The 8,331-nt window shown below is 42.5% G+C and overlaps 1 long non-coding RNA gene across 1 annotated transcript in view; it reads left to right on the plus strand.

Annotated features, from left to right (window-relative positions):
* Window positions 1–942: 942 nt before the first annotated feature.
* Window positions 943–8,331, plus strand: part of LOC113748015 (uncharacterized) — a 10,237-nt gene continuing 2,848 nt past the window's right edge. Inside the window, exons 1-2 of the long non-coding RNA XR_003464055.1 lie at window positions 943–1,012; window positions 8,136–8,195. This is a non-coding gene — a long non-coding RNA (uncharacterized LOC113748015). The remainder of the gene's footprint in view (window positions 1,013–8,135; window positions 8,196–8,331) is intronic.

An 8,331-nucleotide genomic window follows, 5' to 3' on the forward strand; every position in this document is an offset into this window, starting at 1 on the left:
GCTACACACAGAACTGGCGGCGGACCGCACAACAGCGAGGCGGGAAAGCCAGGTCTATCCCGTCGAAGTTGGATGCAGAGGGTTTGTGGCTCGTCCACCATCAAGCGCTGAAAGACCTGGGTATCATGGACAGTTCTGCGGCAGACAGTCAGATCACCTCTCTGAAGCGGCCCGAAAGAAGCAGCCAGTGGATCTGGATGAAGAGGAAGGACCCTTGCTGGGCTCATAGATCAGCAACATGACTCCCCCATCCCCATCATGATTCTTTACTCATTAATTGTCATTATTACTACCATATCTATTACTGTAATCATTTTTATCATTCATTATAATTCATTGTCATTTTTCAGTCATTGTACAATATGTTTGTGTTGATTTGTCCTGTACACGTGGAATCCATTGCACGTCTGTCCGTCCTGGGAGAGGGAATCCCTCCTCTGTGGCTCTTCCTGAGGTTTCTTCCACATTTTTTCCCTGTTAAAAGGGTTTTTGTGTGCAAGTTTTCCTCACTCGAACCGAGGGTCAAGGACAGAGGGTGTCACTCCCTGTACAGTTGTAAAGCCTCTGAGGCAAATGTACTTTGTGACTTTGGCTATACAAATAAAAATTGATTTGATTTGATTTGATGTAATTGAATCAGCTCCGCCCTTTCCCTTCACTTCTTTTTCCCTCTCTCCATCAGCAGTACATTTAATAACTCGCCAGAAAAACCAAGAACTCGTATACGGGATTTTTTAACTCTAATGTGGTAGCTAACAAGTGACATCTACACTGGTGTGTTCACTGTCGCTTAACCTGGTCCGTTAAACCGTGTGCTTGTAAAACAACTCTGTTTCTTCTCTGCAAATGCTAAAACAGGTCGGCAACTATACCTGGACGCCGTTTTCAACTTTAGTTAGTTTCAGGTGAAGCAAGCGTACTAATGACTGCTGTTGTGTTTACAGATGCATCTGTGTGGTAAAGAAATCCACTACTGATGAGATACGAAATGCTGATCTCCATCCAGCCCAAGGTAATAATATTTCTAGTAACTGGGAAAGAAAACGGCGCTTGGTTAGCTCAGTGGGTAGAGCAGGCAGCTGCAGCGGCCCGGTTCGAATCCGACCTGTGGCCCTTTGCTGCGTCTCTCTCTCTCTCTCTCTCCTCTCTGTCTATCTCTAATCTCTCTCTCTCAGTCTCTATCTCTGTCTCTCTTGGTCCTCTCCTCTAGCTGTCACTATCATAAAGGCAATAAGTACCTTACTGTAGTGAATGGTTCTTCTCACTGTGTTGTTGTCCTGCACGTTATATTGAAGTATGATATTTATGTGGGTCATGTAGTTACAGCGGCTAGACGGTATAGAAGCTGTTGTATTGGTTAAACAAACGTATGTTCATATTTTTAAAGAATATTTCTCAATCTTTTTTATTCAGGGTCATCAAAGAAAGGTAAAGGAAATGGGAGATGAAGAAATTCAGGCCGTGGAGAAAACACTGTTGGTCTATATCCCAGTCGGGGAAGGTTCCTGGAAAAGCAGAGTGTCCCAAATGCATTGAGACTTCTCCACGGCACTTAGAGGGAGGAGGTGGGAGGGTGTGAAATTTTATGTAAAAAATCGTATTGCTGCTTTAAGGCGAGACCTGTTAAGGAAAGAGGTAAGCTGACATTTTTGCTGTCTTAAAGATTACACGGGTCTTTTTTTTTTTGTTGGAGTAAGTTTTACCTGTGGTCTTCTGTAGTATGTTTGAAAGCGCTGAGGTTTTGTTTAAATTTAAATGTTAAAGTTTTAATCTGGAAAAATAATGTAATTTTTATTAAAATTGACGCTTTTGTACTGTTGGCATGGTCTAAAACAGAAATAAACGGTGTGGCCACATTTGAGACCTGAAAACCCGATTTAATTAGTTCTGTTCTCATGCTAAAGAATTGTTTTATCGTATAGCGCCTTTGTAGCTTTTAACCACTCAAAGTGCTTTACAACTACATTGTAGGGGTGGGCGATATATCGAATAACTCGATATATCGCGGCTTGTTCTACGTGAGATGTTATGAATGACTATATCGCGACCATCGAGTACTTGTCTCGTAAATGTTTTAAGCCGTCTGCATTTATATTCCGGAGTTTTGCCTGTGTCCCCACTCCTGGTGCTCCTCACAGCACGCAGCCACTGCCGTCGCCCACCCAGAAAAATCCCCTGCGCCGCATGCGTACTTTTTGTATCAAGTGAGGAGAGAAGTGAAGGCACAAGCGAGTTAACTGAAGATGGAGACGGACGACTTGTTTTCCGAAGAAAACAACTGCACTGCGGTCACGCCAGCAGTCCATTTTTCCCGTGGCCACGTCAGCTGCTCCAATATTTTCAAGTGCGCCCTTATTGCGACTTTATGTCAAATACTTTTTAATTGAAGCACTGAATTGATTCTAAAAATGGTCCTCCATGTTTACCTTAAAGCCTTGTAAATGTATATAAATTTAGCTATATAAGAATTTGATACAGTGCCATCTAGTGGTGGATTGTGAATATGACACAATAGGAGCGTCCTCCCAGGATAGAAAAACCAGACAAAAATAAGCTTCATAAATTGAGAACTCTTGATGAGCACGTTGATTGTTTGGGATCCAAAAAATCCCACAAAGCTGTGTAGGTTAAACCATGCTGTTTTATTTCAACTAAAAAGTGCTGTCCCCACGGTCAAGGCACTTGGGCAGTCCCACACCGAGTAATAAAAACAAGTGTGTGTGTGTGTGTGTGTGTCCTGTGTGTGTGTGTTGTGTGTGTCTCACACCTGGAGGTCAAGGAGCCTGATGTGAGACAGATAGACAGTCAGGGCCAACGAAACCAAATTTTCATTTTGGGGCAACTAGGGGCCCTCTTCTGAATTCTTCATTTTTACATTTACATTTACATTTACATTCCTAAAAGTGGCCCCAAATGAAGAATTTGGAAGAGGGCCCCTAGGTGCCCCAAATGAAAATTCAGTTTCGTGTGGCCCCCTTCTGAAGTTTTAAAAAAAACCTGTCCACACACACAGCCGGTCTTCCCAGGACCAAAACCTCCCCGGCAGCAAACGACGGCTTGAGCACCAGGGGCTCAATTCTTATTTTGGGGGCCCTGTCTATATTGTAAAATGGGCCCTCTTCTGAAAGTTTCATTTTGGGGCCACTTTAGGATTCAGAAGGGGCCCCTAGGTGCCCCAAAAAACAACACACACACACACACCAAAGTGACACCCAAACTACTAGGCCCTCGTGAGTGCGACGGCTGAACTCGACCCTTCGAAGCAAGCACGGGTCTGAACCGGCACGGTGATTGTGGCGACGTCCTCATACGCATAGGAGTTAGCCTCCTGCGTCAAAGAATGGATGAGTAATAGGAGATATAGCCCTGAAAGGATAATTTTCAGTTGGGGACATCACTAATAAAGTGTCTTTTGGCCCAAAAAAAAAAAAAAACCAAAGTCCGTAAATTTTGTCCCCGTCTCGAGTCGAGAATCGGGGTCCTGTCCAGGCTTAATGCAGTCGCAACCCCTGACCTGCGTGGAGGTTTGGAGGAATATTTTTCTACAAGTCGCACGGGTCTGAAATTTTATATGTGTTCGGGGGGCCAGACGAGCAGACAGACATCAGTCCCTGCCCCGTCGCGCCCAGTACTTTTCGATGGGCGGGGCCCGGAAGGCGCCACCGTTACGGCGAATCCGCGCCCTCGCCGTGGCACAAAAACGCATTAAACAGCGGTGCTTTTCTTCCCTGAGGCCTAGATCGGGCTCCCAGAGTCCCGAGTCTCTAGGCCTCAGCCAAAGCCAACTAGCTAACGTGATGCGATTGGCGACGGGACACAAAAGTCCCAGCAGAGGACTCCACGGCATGCGACATAGTCGAATTTCAGCCTCCCTCCCAACTAAGCGTTGACGAGGTCGACCCCGAGAGGTCGTCCCCAAAGCCTGTCACCACTAGGCCTCACTGAGTGCAGAACAGCTGAACTCTGCCCTTCCGAAGCGAAGTGCTGAAATTTCGGCCCCCTGCGGCACGAGACGGGTGCGTGTAAAAAAATGAAATAAAAAAAAACGTCGTTCGACTTTCTGAAGAGGGCCAACCTGGGTAAGAAGGGAACAACCGACTGGAACCAGCACGTTCGGAGCCAAATCCGAAAGGCTCCCAAAGGAGACCCCGAACTACTCTTGCGCCCCGAACTGAAAATGCGCGAGATTTCCATAACTGTCCTGAGGGAAAGGTCTCACCATTAGTCAGCTCTCTTTGTTTTTGCTTTTGCAATTGTTTTGTTTCACACACGAGGAAGCTCTGCTCAAGTAATTAGCAGCCATATGCATCTTTGGCACACTCGTTGTCAGGCTGCAACCTTCCGGAAGCCTTTTCTCTGGGCAGTAGCAGCTTGTAGTCATTTGCAATTATCTAGCACGAGATATTACTGTTTTACAAGTGAGTTATGCCCAGTGCCGACAATCTGACCCTCATCTCAATCTTGGAAGGATTTGGGTAACAAAATACCATCGTCCTTGAAATTTCAGAAATGTGTTTCTTTCCAGTTTTTTTTTTTTTTTTTTTTTTACAGCAATTAAAAATTTCTCCCAGCCACAATCCTAATAACCGCTCTGTGCTGCAGAAAGGCTCTTACCAGTATCGAAGAGTTTCCCTTGTACGGGAGGGCATCTACTCCAGGGTATGTCAAAGCTGTAATGCCAGCTATTTCTTCTCTGACAATGCTCTCTGATCCAGCAGGTGAGGCTATGGTCAAGGCTGGACTGTTTGTAGCAGTGGGATTTCGGTGGGAGGGAACACGCATGGGGATAATCATCACTTATGTTGTCACCAGAATGAATCTTCAGTGCTGGGTTTCTTCCATGTGGCTGGTAGATATTGAGGAGGATGTATCCTCTACTCTAGTCACTAAATCTAAATAAGAAAAGGACATAATCATGTCATGTCAGTATCACCCAATACAATTTTCACTTAATCTTTCGGTCTAGTGAGTCAAATCCTATCTTGTTGCAATCATCAAAATCCACACAATGACACTATGTATAGTTTAATTACTTTTAATGCAGGCCAGAACTTTTCTGGTCTCATTGGCCTGCATGACTGCTGCAAGGTCATTGCCTCCACAACTATAGGTCCTCAGCTGACAGACGCCAAGTTTTTGAGCACCTCCCACTACTTGCGCTCACTGTTGAAACATTGCCATGTTTTAGTTGTTCCCACTGTCCTATCTCTCTTCAACACAAAGACCCTGATAAGTTTTTTTGTCTGACAATCTGTCACACGTGAGTTCAAGCTGGGTTTTTTGTCTGTCTTTGTCATTTCCTGTTTTATTTTGAAAGATAAACTCTCCTCTCGTTTCAGGTCACTTGCCCTTCCTCATGTGTCACCGTTTGATTGTCTTCCCCGCCCTGATGTGTTTTCCACCTGTTTCCCCATACCCTGTGTATATATTGTCGCGTCTCCCTTTTTCTTGTGCCAGAGTGTGTTCTTTCCTTTCGTTCACCCCAGCCAGTCGTTCCCACAGTCCTCGATCTTCTTGCTTCCCCACATAACGTGTTGTTTGTTTTTGTGCTTCCACTTGAGTGATTTTTCATTGTAAATTTCATAGTTTATGGTATGCTGTGAAAGATGTAACAGTCAGAGGTGCTCAAGTTGAAAGAAGAATGGTTTTAAATGACCTTGAAAGCACCCTAGAACAGATGTGCCTTGTCTAGGATGGGAGTATGCCCACCAAAAGTCTCAGTCCTCTCATTGCTGCTGGGATTCCATGTGTTAGTTCATGTGCAAAGCCGACTTGCATTTGGTCATCTTGGGAGTGGTGAGGCGCATGTTTAAGTTCACTGACCGTGGCCCAGATTTGTCGCAATCTTGTAGGCAAAAGGAAGAAATATCCCAAAAGCTGATAGCTCTGAGAGGGAAGATGCCAGAGTGAATTTTGTTCGTTCAACCCCGTGGGTTGCATGATCTGCCGACGGTGGAAGGCCACTAGGAGCGGAGGCAGTTTTGTTGTATACAGGCCCTGTGGTTTTAAGAATGTGGTGTCCCCTGCCATGTACAAACATTTCTTAGCCTGACCAGTAGTATTGTCAATGATGCTCGAGTCAGATGAGAGGCATCGCAATGCGTACCGGACCCTCAACATTATTTAAAGGCTGAATAACCGGTTAGTTAAAGATTTTCCATGGTGGTGTGCCCTTGAATAAAATTAGAGTAAAAGTCCTGTATAAGTGCCCAAAATAGGTGGTTTGAAGAAAAAAAAGTTGCACACAATAATACCTCCTCATTCATGTGCACCCCTCCAGTTTTTGGTTTGCATGACCACCCCTGGACTAAGACATGGTCTTAAAAAGTCTTAATTTGAGTGAAATCTCTTGAGGTCCCCTGAAGTTGTGGCTCTCTTGGAGAAGTTGTCAGAATATCAACATATAGCATAATGATCAATACAGTACTTTATTCTACACCATACTGTCTTGTAGTTCTGCTTGAATTCCCTCTCAAAATGCGTCAGAACGATGCTTTCAAAATAAAAATATTCAAGATTTTTCTTTCGTTGCAGCTTGTCCCTAACCCCCCGGAAGGGCGTATCCTTCCAACCTTTTCACCTCGACCCATTTTCAGCCTGTTAAAGAACACACACCACTCTACCCATTCTAAATGTTTTTTTGATATCTCAGGGAAAAGTTTGAGTGTAGACTTCTCACTTATTCCAGGTCCCGCAACGTCAAGGATGGGGGAGGACACAAAGGTACTATCCACAAAGGTCTTGACAGGTATCTTTCAACACAAATTTGGAATAAATTTAAATCTACTTGTGTGATGTGAAATATTGGTTTGTCGTATTTTTCTTTTAAAAGGCAAAATTACCTGTAGCTTTTTATTGACTGTACCCTGATTCAAGATTGATGTCATGTCATGTCATTAAATACCCAATAGAAACAATTATTAACACTCTATTGAATGCTGCTCCTGATTGGTCCATCCGCTGTGTTCGGCGGTCTGTTATTTCAATAGCGAGATTCGCTAAATGTGCAATTTAAAATCGATGAAAAGTCGTATTTGATCAACATTAATTTCAAATATAAAATTTAGTATATTACATTTATATAAATATAAAAATTTCAAATATAAAAGTCAGTTTTGATCAACATTTAAATTAATTATTTCACTCTAATGTATAATTTGTTGGTTCAGGTTTTATTGGATCCCCCTGCTTTGCGTCAGGGTTCTATAAAACCTGTTGGGGTTAGAAGAAGAACGAGAACTGGCCTTTGCAAAAAAACAGCTGCTACAGGGCTGTGTTGGGTAAGACATTCAGTAATTCATGTTGTTGACAGAAAAAACAGTCCAGTCAATCTTTTAATCCTTAAAATATGGCTAAACATGTTCTGTTTTTATAAATTTGTGTTACAGAGAAAAGATGATTATGCATGTTTTTATTTTTTATTTAAGATGCCATAATGAAGACTCAGGCTCAAGCCACTGAGGGGGGCATTAAACAAAATATAGCAGACCACCTGAACATGCACCAGCATGGAGGGGATGCCAGGAGACCTGTTAGGCCAAGACCTATTAGATCAAAAAGTTGTTTAAAAACTATAAAACTTATAGATTTTTTTAGTTTAATTAAAGGTATATGTTGAATAGTTTTATAGTTGTTTGTGTACATTGAAATTCTTATGTAGATGAAAATAAATGTTTTTGGAAAGAGTTAGTTGTGTTTGGAAAACCATGTCCATCACATCATCTATATGCTTAAATCTCCATCATTATCATTCTGTCCTACAATCAACAAAAATGCTTTTTTTTTTCTACAACTTTGTTGCAATTTTAATTACAATATGTTTATTCTGCATATGTCAAGCTTCAAACTGACAGGTTTTAGGTGCTGTAAAGTTAAAAAAATTATACAGAAGTGATTCATAATTGTTTTGTTTTATTCTCAATGAAGAGATAGAAAATGATAGGCCTCTATGCATACAGTTTAGGTTTAACCCAATTTGAATGAGAGGTAAAGGTGAAGCAAAGCATATTGTGTTGAGGATCATGTTGTTGGTTCTCTGTCTAAAATACTCCCTTTCAGTTAATTCTATGTGCAGTAGACTTAATTGCATTTATTGAAAGTCCTTTCTTCTCCATTTTGCTCATGTGTTTTAATAGGCAGGTCAGATGAAAACGTGCCACTGGTCGGGGAGGTCTCTGAAGCACACGCTACAAAAGGTAAGCTGTTTTGTGTAGTAGATAATGAATGGGTCAAGTTTTATATTTATTCATTAATTGAATCGGCTCCCTTTCCCTTCACTTCTTTTTTCCCCCTTTCCCATCAGCAGTACATTTTAATACTGCCAGAAAAACA

This window comes from Larimichthys crocea, chromosome XVII (assembly GCF_000972845.2).
Source record: "Larimichthys crocea isolate SSNF chromosome XVII, L_crocea_2.0, whole genome shotgun sequence".
Taxonomy (NCBI): Eukaryota; Metazoa; Chordata; class Actinopteri; family Sciaenidae; genus Larimichthys; species Larimichthys crocea.